The sequence below is a fragment of the Chelonus insularis genome, unplaced genomic scaffold, assembly GCF_013357705.1.
Source record: "Chelonus insularis isolate UGA/USDA-ARS -01 unplaced genomic scaffold, ASM1335770v1 contig_397_pilon, whole genome shotgun sequence".
Taxonomy (NCBI): domain Eukaryota; kingdom Metazoa; phylum Arthropoda; class Insecta; order Hymenoptera; family Braconidae; genus Chelonus; species Chelonus insularis.
Genome location: NW_023276552.1, coordinates 812,868 through 826,113, shown reverse-complemented (window position 1 = coordinate 826,113; position 13,246 = coordinate 812,868). Strand labels below are relative to the sequence as shown.

The 13,246-nt window shown below is 29.6% G+C and overlaps 1 long non-coding RNA gene across 1 annotated transcript in view; it reads left to right on the top strand.

Annotated features, from left to right (window-relative positions):
- The window catches only part of LOC118067690 (uncharacterized), a 58,850-nt gene extending 58,143 nt beyond the window's left edge, over positions 1-707 (top strand). The window contains exon 4 of the long non-coding RNA XR_004690415.1: positions 71-707. This is a non-coding gene — a long non-coding RNA (uncharacterized lncRNA). The remainder of the gene's footprint in view (positions 1-70) is intronic.
- Positions 708-13,246: the final 12,539 nt, after the last annotated feature.

The window sequence follows — 13,246 nt, the reverse complement described above, 5'->3', positions numbered from 1 at the left end:
GCATTTTAACCAATCGGATTTTTTTTAATTGAGATAAATCGTCATACTAATCATTTTTTTTTCTTTTTAGCTTGCAAGAGTCTCCATAAAAGTAGTTGAATCCAGTGGGGATATATGATACAAAGCGCAGAAGAGACGAAGGATCTCCGACGATCAACGCAGCTTGACGAGAGGATACTCAACAAGAGTGTCCTCAAACAGATGCTGGACGGCTCAACCATTTCATCAAGCATCAGTGCTCTTTTGTCGCCTCATTCAACTCTCAATCAATTATCGACACATATATGTGGATAGAGACACTATACTATAAATATCATATTTGTTGAAGATCTTCAAAATTAGTTTATTTCTATATTTATTTTCACAAAGAACAGAATTAGCTTCTCGATATTAAGTCATGTAAAAGTCGTTGACAAAGGGTTGAACAGCAAAATTTCAAGTAGTTGGATAACGAAAGGAGACAAGTGAACCATTGAATGATCAGTTAAGCTTTTGAAAAAAATTGATTTTTTTTTGTTACTCTTCTTTTTACTCATCATTTAGTACACTTGAGGACTTTTTTTATCTGTAAAGATTGTGAAGAAGCTGGTAAAAAAGAATTTGAAGAGCAAGCTATGACAAATTAAATAATTCACTTGCATTTAATTGTATACGTGAAGAGCATTTTTAGCAAAAAGATTTAAGGTAGTTTTGTAAATAAAGTTCAACATCCACTCATGTAATTTTAAATTATTGTAATAATATTTATTAATTATTAATAAGATAAAGTAATTCTTTTCTGTGATGTTCATTGAATTTATATTAAAATATTTTCATAAATGGTGGTCATATTATCAGATATAAATTGAATTGCCTACTAATTTTTTTATAACAAAATATTCATCAATCCAATTGAAATTATATTTTATTGATATATTAATAAATAGCAAATAAATATTTAATTTCATTTTATTTTTCATTGTTAAATATATTACTAGTTCAAGCTTTATAATTTTAATAATGACTGACTGAATTTGATTATAAATTTTAATTAAAATGTTTATTAATTAAAAATTTCATTTAATTAAAAACAAAAAAAAATCATATTTTTTTATTAACTTATTTCAATATATATATAAATTCTCCTATTTTTCAAACTTATATAACTTTTATAAATAATATATAATAAACATGTACAATACTAAAGTTTTATTAAATTTTATAACTCTCATAATCCATAGCAAAAAAAAAGAAGAGAACACATTCTGAATATTTAAATTTGAAAATCCCTACTTATACTTATGAAACACAACATCTAACAATAAATTGAGTGTTTAAGGACAAAAATACTTGAATAAACAGAGAGTAAGAATTTGTTTGAACTTCTTATACACTGCAGCATCCATTTATGCGAAAACAGTAAATAAGATAGTGAATCATGGTGTTTAAATTGAAAGCAATAAAAAGATAAACATAATAAAATACAAAAAAGTGCTCAAGTTTCTCTTATTTGAGACGTTTTTGTTGCGAAATAGAGAAGGTTTCCTGCAGTGACGAAATATCAAAATAAATGACCAACGAATCAGACCTATTTATGTGTAACATCACTATATACTGAGTTAATTTTAAAAAGATAAAACTCAACGATACTAAAAGTGTTCCTGACCGGATTTAGTCTGAATGACATCAAGGATGACACTGTTACAAGAGTCTTGAAATACGATTGCAGCATCAAAGTATTTGTGTTATGGCGCCACAACAATCCAAAACTCTTCAAGTAGTTAGTAGAATGGTCGTCTAGAGTGTCATAATACTGAAAACTCACTCGACAATTATATTTTATCAAGATATAGCCTGTTTCTTGCTATATATTTCCAGCCATTTCTTACTCCATCTGATTCAAAGCCTTTACTTCTTGGCAATCAACAATTATTGAATGATAAACACATTAATCATAATAAACCTTGATGTACTCTTTTGAAACTAATTGGAAAATACTACACATGTTCATTGCAATAAGTTAATGATCATAACGAGTTGGCTTGAATTAATTATTTATCTTAAATAATAACCTTCTTATGTTAAATCATTAAATAGCAGTAAACTCTCACTTTCTCTTCATCCAGTGGTATTCAATTTTATCTTTTTTTCTATATTTCATTTGTAAGCTACTTAATTAATTACCAGTCAAAATAAATTCGTCTGTTGATAATTTTAATTAACTTATCCATAATCGTACTTTATTATCATTTGTGTATATTTAATTACTGCTGCTTGTGGATTAAATATCTTAATTTGAATGCGATGAAATGTTCTTGAGCAAATTAGTCAAGACGTTGGTGCAAAAAAAAGCATAAACTTGTTTGTATTTCTGATCAAATAAGACAGAGAATAATAAATAGTAAAAGATAGAATTTTTATCTTAAATTGAAAGATAAATTTTGAAAGGATTAAATATAATAGTTCCTGTGAAAGAACGAATTGAAAAGAGAATTCAAATACAAATTCTGGTGCGTGTAAAATGGTGGTGAATCAATGTGATGGAATGAGTTGAACATAATCGAGAATCGTAGAGAATTGAATCGCTATGTGCTTAGTAATTCCATCGATCACTTGGGTCTACAGAAGTAAGAAATATCTATATACATTCTACAGCATACTTACTCATGATATTTTCTTCTATTCTTCAATCTTCTCTTCCGTTGCTTCCGCGCAAGTCGATGCTAGTTTACTCAAGAATTCAAAATCCTTACCTCGTGCCTTCCCTTATAACACGTTAGGAACGTTACTCGTGATCGTCTTCTTTTTTTTTACTCTTCCTCTCCTCTTAGAAATGGATTTGTGACGATTCAATTTACGTAAACCTCAGATCATCAGCTTTTTCTTGCTATACCAATTCCATCTGATACTTTTAAACACTCAACTTTCTTCGCCTGTTTATCCCGGAAGAGGATAAAAATGTTACTTGCTCTCAGTGCACTGAAACTAATTTCATAATCGTGCTATTGACATTGAAGCTCATAACGGCATGAAGAAATAAGAGAATGCAATTTTAAGCTCCAGGTTATGTAATTATGTTATGGAATATTAATGGATGGGTATGGATAGTGGTATTAAACAGAATTAAAGAGTCATCCTGGATATGAGTATGAGTGATAAAAATTGGAGATAAGCGAAAAATGAATCCTGGTGTTTGTGATGAGGTTTGGGGCATTTTTTTTGAAGGAAGAAAAAGATTGATGTTTGTTTGATCTTTGGCGTACTTTGAACACTCTCTAATGCAAAAAAAATTACTTAACAAAATTACTGAAATAATGATGTATTGGCGAGAAATTATGAGACATGAAAATAGACATAACTTTTATGCTAATTATGCTACGGGGTTGATCGAGGGCTCATATGAAAGATCTCGATGAGAGGAAAGAAGACAACATGGTGAAAATCATAATTAAAGCATAATTTATGCAAAAATTGAAGAAAGTTCCCGTTTTACCCCATTTTAGGGGTGAAAAAATTAATTTTTTGTATTTTTGCCCCGATTCCGCATTTCTACACATTAAGACGAAGAGAATGAGTGGTCGAACTTGAAAATCGGACAACTTTGATTTTTCGACCCTAAAAAATGGCAAGTGGTACCCCTTTCCATTTTTTTTGGCCAAAAAATAAAAGTATTCCAATTTTGATGATTGAGGGCTCATTCTCTTCGTCTTGATGCGTAGAAATGCGGAATCAGGGCACCGGTCAAGAAAATTCACTTTAACACCCTTAAAAACGGGTTACACTAAATACAAAATACGAATTATCATCCCCTTGACTTTAAACTCTTATAACTCGTGAACGGACTGTCCAATAACGGATTTTAGGGACGTTTCTAAAAGCTGAAAATCTAAACTAAACATACATATCCATACAAAATGTTAAAAAAATTTCTTCCACCCTTAAAATCGCTAAAATATAAAAAAAAAACACATTTTTTTTGGGAGTTGCCAACTATTTTGGCCATTTTAAGGGTGAAAGAAATCTTTTAATTGCTTTTTATGGATATAGATCTCAAGCTGAGATTTTGAAATTTCTAGATGGCCCCTGAAAATCATGATTAGATAAATTGTTCGAGAGTTATAGAGGTCCAAAGTCGAAGAAAGGTCAAAAAATCATCCACTCTTCGACTTTGGACCTCTATAACTCATATACAATTTCTCGAATAATGATTTTTAGGGGCTGTTTAGAAACTTCAGAATCTAAGCTAGAGATTGATATCCATAAGAAACATATTAAAAATTTACTTCACCCTTAAAATTGCCAAAATAGTTGGCAACTCCCAAAAAAATGTGTTTTTTTTTTTATATTTTAGCGATTTTAAGGGTGGAAAAAATTTTTTTAACATTTTGTATGGATATGTATGTTTAGTTTAGATTTTCAGCTTTTAGAAACGTCCCTAAAATCCGTTATTGGACAGTCCGTTCACGAGTTATAAGAGTTTAAAGTCAAGGGGATGATAATTCGTATTTTGTATTTAGTGTAACCCGTTTTTAAGGGTGTTAAAGTGAATTTTCTTGACCGGTGCCCCGATTCCGCATTTCTACGCATCAAGACGAAGAGAATGAGCCCTCAATCATCAAAATTGGAATACTTTTATTTTTTGGCCAAAAAAAATGGAAAGGGGTACCACTTGCCATTTTTTAGGGTCGAAAAATCAAAGTTGTCCGATTTTCAAGTTCGACCACTCATTCTCTTCGTCTTAATGTGTAGAAATGCGGAATCAGGTCAAAAATACAAAAAATTAATTTTTTCACCCCTAAAATGGGGTAAAACGGGAATTTTCTTCAATTTTTGCATAAATTATGCTTTAATTATGATTTTCACCATATTGCCTTCTTTCCTCTCATCGAGATCTTTCATATGAGTCCTCGATCAACCCCGTAGCATAATTAGCATTGAAGTTATGCCCATTTTCAGGTCTTATTATTTCTCGCCAATACATCATTATTTCAGTAATTTTATTAAGTTATTTTCTTTTGCATTAGAGAGTGTTCAAAGTACATTTGGCGTAGAGACGTATAATCAAAACAAAAGAAATTCCGTTCTTCAAACTTTCCCCATAGTCCCACGAAGGGAACGTTTGGGGATCGAATTTTTCATGTACGGGTTACTGTCTACTTGCTCAACATTTTCTCTATTTTTACACAAAAATTTTCTTTCCCGGCAATTACTATTAAAAGTTAAAATATTCATAACTTTAATGAGTAGAAAACAAGTCTTAACTAGCAGATAATAGTAACTCAAGTTTACTACGTTCTCTCTAATGTGTATGTTAAAGAGCATTATACAGTCTTTACTACATATTACGTACTTCAATAACTCATTACCCGTCAAATAATTCTGATCGATATAGTTTAAACTTTCTAGCATTATCATGAATCATTTCAAAAGTTAAAAAAAATCATTTGCAACAAATAAATAAAAAAATTTATCAACTATTCATTCAATCAATCTAGCTTTTACGATTGTCTTAAAATAAAAAATTTTATTCTCGTGAGTCCTGGATATCCATGGAGTTGAAAAATTTATTCAACTCTTGAAATTGCCTTTAAAAATTGGAATCTCTTCTCTGTTATGTCTTTTATCAATAGAAAATAAACATAAATAGGAACTTTGTTAAATTCCTTCATTTTCTATTCTGATAAATGATGCAGTTGGCTGAATAGTACTTGAAGAGAATCGAAAAGTTGGTACTTTGTATTCTCATCATGATATGTTTGCTTACTTGCATCTTCTTTATCCTGGTCAATTGATGCCTGTATAGTGAACGGGCTGACACTGCTACTTTTTCTTACATCAGCAAAACTACGTAGTGTTTATTCATTCACACTCGAAAATAGTCAATGCCATAACACCTTTTACATTCAATGGAAATAGAATAATGTAATCGTAAATAATAGCACCACTTAGAGTTTACACACTTTCTTCTGTAATTGGTGATTTATTAATGGCTATAAATTGTTGAGGAAGTGGATATAAGTCTTGGGTGATAAAAGTGAAGTGAGGTAGGTCAGTAATGATCAGCCGAGAATTCAGTTAATGTGGCATTGCACGCTCGGCGTCTCTTTCATCTCGTACCAGTCACGTTCATCCTGAGTGTGTAACTCGTGTGCAATCTCAAGTCGTCTGTTTGCGCAACCGGTGTTACTTCGAAGAAAAAGATAGAAGTATGAAATTTGCTAGTAGTAACATCTTGTAACAGCAGATTTATTGTATCAGTCAAATTAGTGTTTTCTCCTTTAGTTTTACCATTAATCGTTCAAATATGACTTGTAATTTTCCATAATAAAGTCATTTATAATAATGGAATGATTTTTTTCACCTAAATCCAACTGAAAGGAGAAAATATTTATTGTACTCACAGTTAAACATTGCTATGAATGTAAATGATAATATTAAATTCTTGAATTTTTTTATCAAGTTTATCTTTCTAGGTCTGAAGCATAAATTTAATTAATTATATAATATTTTATTCATTTTTTTAATCATCTAGAATTATTATTATCATTTAAATAATTTCTACAAGGAAATAATCATTTTGAAAAAAATGTAATCAATTAATTATTTTAATTAATTAAAATTATATTGATTCTATGTCGACACTGTTTATTGTAGTGGTAAATTCTACATTGAAAGTAGAGGATTGAGTTCATACATTTTTTTTTTAATAGAAAAGGGATAAATGTATTTTCCTATTTTATTCAATTTGATTTATATTTCAATTTGTAATAACTAAGATGAAGTAAATCGACTGCATCAGATACATTTTTTTTTTCAATGAACCGTATATTCATTGGCAATAAATGATCATAAACTTGATTGAGAGGTTGCAGATAGTGATGATATATTAACTCATTTAAATTAAGTCATATAATTTGCTTTCCTGAATGATTATAAATCAATCAACGAATTTATCATAAAATTCTCTTTATTTGTCAATAAAAAAAATTATTCCACACTTGAGTCTTATAAAATTCATCATAAATGTCATTCCTTACAAATAATTATCAATTTGTTAAGTTTCTGATTTATGCCTCATCTCCATGTGAACACATAATGTTACAATGTATTTAACGCATGTCAAATACTACGATCACGAGTGAAATCACACATTACAGATGATATTCATGTGCAAGCAAATAATTAACCATGAATGCAATAAATCAATAATTGGTATTTTAATAAAAGAAACTTTCAAGTATACCAATAAATATACAATTAAGATAATAGCTATATTATGTAAATTATTCAATAGACTTGAGATCTAGTGGAGTATAGGGGGGAAGGGGGGTAGTTCGAACGGGCAATTAGCGGCTTAACATACAATGGAATTGCGTGCGATCGACTAGTAGTTGGAATCAGCTGCGCTTGTGGCACGAGTCTATATCATTCCCTGCCCTCACGTTGTAGCTCTACTCTCCCTTCCCTACAATTAGGAGTTAAAGTGGATGGAGCAAGGCGAGAGGTTTCATGTGCGTTAATCTAATGCGTTACGCTCAGTGATAATAATTAAACGCCTCAGGTCAGGGTCGTGGGAAGCGAAGCCAATCAAGAAATTTGATTTCATCTGAAGATGCTTATTTAATTATTCAGCATTATTTCAAGAAAAAATGATTAGTTTTAGATTTTTATGCGTTTATGTTTATGAGACTTAACTGACATTTAATGCAATCCAATGATTCCCCAATGATGCAACTAATCGGCCAACACTAGTTCATAAATATCATGTATTATGAATAATCGTTTGAATGTAAAAGAAAAATATTATAAATTGAGCTGAATAGTCAATAGCAGGTTTTGTCAATAAAGAAAAATTTGCGTAAGATGTTTATGAGGATAAGTAGGAGTATGAAGTGTGGAATAAATGTGTGTACTTGGAGTATATGGAGGATAAATGCTTGAAGACTTTTGTTCAAGTGTCGTAAATCTTTCTCAATTAAGAAATCATGTTAGGAGAAAATGTACTATATTGGCCAATTTTCTGATTTTTTTTTTGTGGCAGCAATGTGGTAGATAATAATTTTCAATTTTTATTTGATTTATTATAACAGTTTTGACATTTAATAAAGGAATTTTTTTCGTTGTAACAGCTTGTAACGAAAAATAATATTCGAACACTAAATAAATCTTTATGAAAAAAATGAAATTGAAGAGGAATATTGAAAAAAATTGTTTATAAAAATAAATTGTTAGAAAACGATTTATGATTTCTGCATTGTCTGTGAATATTTTATTTAATTTGTATATATATAAAAAAAAAATATTCCAGTATAAACAAATTTCGTTCCCCGATTGGGGCTATGAGGAACGTTTGGGGGGAAAAATTTTTTTTTTGTTAAATTTTACCTCTCTACGCCGCACGTACTCTAAACATTTTCTACTTCGAAAAATAATGTACATAATAGAATTAATAAAATGATGATATATTAGCATAACTCGGTTTTCTGCGAATAACTCAGGATCTATAAGGCCTATATAGAAAAAAAGCATATCAATAAATTTGTAAGAACGAGATCTTCTTATTGCATTGGTTAAAATTATAATATTAATGATAATTAATGCAAAAATTGGAGTAAGTTCCCGTTTTACCCCATTTTGGGGTGGAAAAATTAATTTTTTGTATTTTTGACCTGATTCCGCATTTCTACGTATCAAGACGAAGAGAATGAGTGGTCGAACTTGAAAATCGGACAACTTTGATTTTTCGACCCTAAAAAATGGCAAGTGGTACCCCTTTCCATTTTTTTGGCCAAAAAATAAAGGTACTCCGATTTTGATGATTGAGGGCTCATTCTCTTCGTCTTGATGCGTAAAAATGCGGAATCAGGGCACCGATCAAAAAAATTCACTTTAACACCCTTAAAAACGGGTTACACTAAATACAAATTACGAATTTTCATCCCCTTGACTTTGAACCACTATAACTCGTGAACGGATGGTCCAATAACTAATTTTAGGGACGTTTCTAAAAGCTAAAAATCTAAGCTAAACATACATATTCATGACAAGTGTTGAAAAAATTTCTTTCACCCTCAAAATTGCTAAAATATAAAAAAAAATCACATTTTTTTAGGGAGTTACCAACTATTTTGGCAATTTTAAGAGTAAAATAAATTTTCTAAACACTTTTTATGGATATGAATCTCTAGCGTAAAATTCTGAAGTTTCTAAACAGCCCTGAAAAATCATAATTAGATGAATTGTTCAAGAGTTATAGAGGTCCAAAGTCGAAGTAAGGTCGAAAAATCGTCTGATCTCTAACTTTGGACCTCTCTAACTCCGATACAATTCATCTAATTATGATTTTTAGGGGCTGTTTAGAAACTTCAGAATTTTACGCTAGAGATTCATATCCATAAAAAGTGTTTAGAAAATTTATTTTACCCTTAAAATTGCCAAAATAGTTGGTAACTCCCTAAAAAAATGTGATTTTTTTTTATATTTTAGCAATTTTGAGGGTGAAAGAAATTTTTTCAACACTTGTCATGAATATGTATGTTTAGCTTAGATTTTGAGCTTTTAGAAACGTCCCTAAAATTAGTTATTGGACCATCCGTTCACGAGTTATAGTGGTTCAAAGTCAAGGGGATGATAATTCGTAATTTGTATTTAGTGTAACCCGTTTTTAAGGGTGTTGAAGTGAATTTTCTTGACCGGTGCCCTGATTCCGCATTTTTACGCATCAAGACGAAGAGAATGAGCCCTCAATCATCAAAATCGGAGTACCTTTATTTTTTGGCCAAAAAAAATGGAAAGGGGTACCACTTGCCATTTTTTAGGGTCGAAAAATCAAAGTTGTCCGATTTTCAAGTTCGACCACTCATTCTCTTCGTCTTAATGTGTAGAGATGCGGAATCAGGTCAAAAATACAAAAAATTAATTTTTTCACCCCTAAAATGGGGTAAAACGGGAATTTTCTTCAATTTTTGCATAAATTATGCTCTTTTTATGATTTTAAATATATCGACTCTATTCCGCTCTCTTAGATCTCTTAAATGAGCCCTCGATCAACCCCGTAGCATAATTAGCATCAAAGTTATGCCCATTTTCATGTCTTATAATTTCTCGCCATTACAACATTGTTTCATCAATTTCATTAAGTATATATTTCGTATGTAGAAAATGTTTAAAGTATATTTGGCCTAAAGACTTATCATTAAAAAAAAAATCCGTTTCTCAAACAGGAAATAATAAATATTTTATAGTAATTGAAGGAAAGAAAATCACTTTATTTGCTAAATTGAATTGTATTCTTTGATTTGATTGAGAAGTAATTCAAGTGTATCATTCAATTAATGTACTTTCTCATTACAAAATTCATTAGACAACGAAATTACTCCTAAACAGCTAGAGAATCTACTTCATTTAAAGTACTAAATAAATGTAGTTTAGTATCGTTATAAACAATTTCGATTTCAGTTTAACGACAACTTAGATAAATACGAGAGTGAAAAAGGATTCAGCATGGAAATGGAGACAGAGAAGACATGAACGCTATAAAAATAAATGTAAATAGTTGTAATAACAAAGTAGGACAGTGAATTTCAACGAGGAAATGCACTCTGTTCTTTACAGCATGGGACAGGTAATTCAGCTTTGATGTACACTTCAAGGACACTATAAAGATGATTATGAAAAGTGTATAAGCCTGGCACGAACTAGTCATTGTTGGCTAACGTACAAGCTTTGAAATAAAATAGAATACGTTCTCAGTTGTGAGTCAGTAAAAGGAGTTAGTAGAGAAATAGTAGATGCACGTATTTTGCTTCAACTTGACGATTGATTCCATCGTTAAATCTTGACTTTACTTAAGCTAATGGTTTTCGAAGTTTAATCATTACTGGAAGATTGCAATTGAACTTTGTTTTGTAAAGTTTTGTATTAAAAATGTTCGAGTCTGCCAATTAACATCTTCAGCATTAAGTTCTATTTCTTGATAAATTTTTTTTTATCAAAAACAAGTTTGGATTTTATCACTGATTGAAAAGTTTTTGATTAGAAAAATTTCTTAGATATTTTTTTTTTTTGAATTGGGGTAAATTATTGTATCATGGTTGGACATGATAATCGTCAAAGTCAACTACAGTGTAAATAGGATTTATTTTATAGAAATAAATAACATTTTAATACAAGAATAAATACGTTTCATATGTATTTGCTTTGGTGAAGTTGGTGAAGTAGAAGAAGATGAATGAATGAAAGTCAAATAGATTTTTTGTTAAAATTTTATTGAAAATTTCTGAATAACATGAAAAATTCTAATACGAAGATTCTTCGCAAAAATGAAATATCGATGAATTCCCTATTCAAGATAAGAATTTGGCGAATCTATCGTATTCATCTTCCTGGTGCTGTCACAAAGGAGTATAAAAAGAGAGTATGATGAAAAATGACAAGTCAAAATGAAAGTGATAGCAGCTCGAGAAATAATAATAAGAAATCGTATTTTCAACGTTTATTTAAGAGAAATGAATCAATAAATGAATTTATAAATTTAATACTTAACTTTTTATCTTATTTAAATATAGGATTAATAATTTTCAATTATTTCTAGTAATAAGGTGATTTAAAATGAGATATTTTATGTGTTTACACAAGAACTGCTTCATGTTGAAAGAGCTAGTCTTTTTTACAGGAGACATTAATAAAATCTACAATTTATATGATCTTCTTGAAAGCATCATCAACTCAAGCTTTCAATTTATTTATTTCTCTTATTTCATTTATTTTTTATTTTATTCGTTATGTAGATTTACATATAGATCCGAGGATTATTTATAAAAAAAAAAAAAACATTCCTTTAATATAAAAATGACACTGGAAATAATGAGAATGTCTGAAACAGATGTAAAACATTTTTAATCTTCTATTAATTAGGTAACTTTTGAAGAACTTTAGCACTTAAAATTTTTAATAATTATTTGATAATTAAAAGTTTTATTAAATTACTTCAACAAATATTAATTTTAATTAAATATCGTAATGAGTAATATTTATTTATTCGCAAAATAATCATAAAACATCATAATTTAATTCTTTTTTTGTTAATTATTCATATACTTTCTAGCATGAAATTTATTGATTCCAATTTTAATAAAGTGTTGTTTTAAATTTATAGTTGGGTAAATGTTGCTTCATCACGAAAAATTTTAGCGCAATTTGCACTGTGAATATATTATTTTGCTGATAAATTTTTTTTTTTTTATGAAAACATTTTTATCTGGAAAAAAATATCTACATGAAACTGTTTACAGAATCATCATGTTCGATCATCAGAGTATGATATTTTGAAATTTATCTCCCTCAAGGAGATACAGAAATGTACATCCATTCATCTATAAATTTTAAGGAAGCTAGAGAGTATATTCTGGCGTGGTGACTTTTGAAAATATCCGGAGATGCGTATAAAACACGAAGGGTGTAAAGTATGTGAATGGTTTTTGATAAAAGAGAACACCCATACACCTTTCTGTTATGACTCTCATCTCTTTGCCACAAGAGACTTCTTGTTTTTTTACACAGAGACACATACTAGTGCGTGTCAACTAAAGTGCGAGTATTTTTCTCTTTGTCTATGTCCATCCTACGTTCTTACACCCTCCACCTTTTTTCACTCATTTTTCTTTTTTTTTTCGCGTGCTCGTTTGCTCGACTTTCATTTTCTCTGTTTTTCGCCTTTCCTAACTCCCTTTTTCTCAGTCTTTTTTCATGTTACCCATCTTTTACCAACTATGCTAGAGAGTCTCGTTAACACATAAAGAAATGTCTCACTTTCATTCGACGCTCAATATTACGAAAAAAATTGCGGTTCTGACTTTTTTCTCTATTGAAAAATTTTTACTTCTTCTTTTTTAGGAAAATAAACTACAATAATACTTGAATACTATAATATTCTAAGGAAAGTACGTAATTACACAATAAAAAGAATAACGAATTGCAATAAAGTAATCGCCTTTGCATTTTAATTAAAAAAAAAAGACTTAACTCATCAAATAAAATACAATAAAATGGAATTTTTTATTTCTTTTCTAATACTTTAAGTATCACAACCGTAATTGAAGACTTGAACTCACTTTGATTGATTCGAAAACTTTGATATATTATTAAAAAGAAATGCAATTACAGAATTTCCAATGGTCATTAAAGTATTTTTATAATTTTTATTTCTTATTAGGAAAAAAGATTGTCTTACATCTGCGAGTAAAAATACTCTTTTTACATAACTACG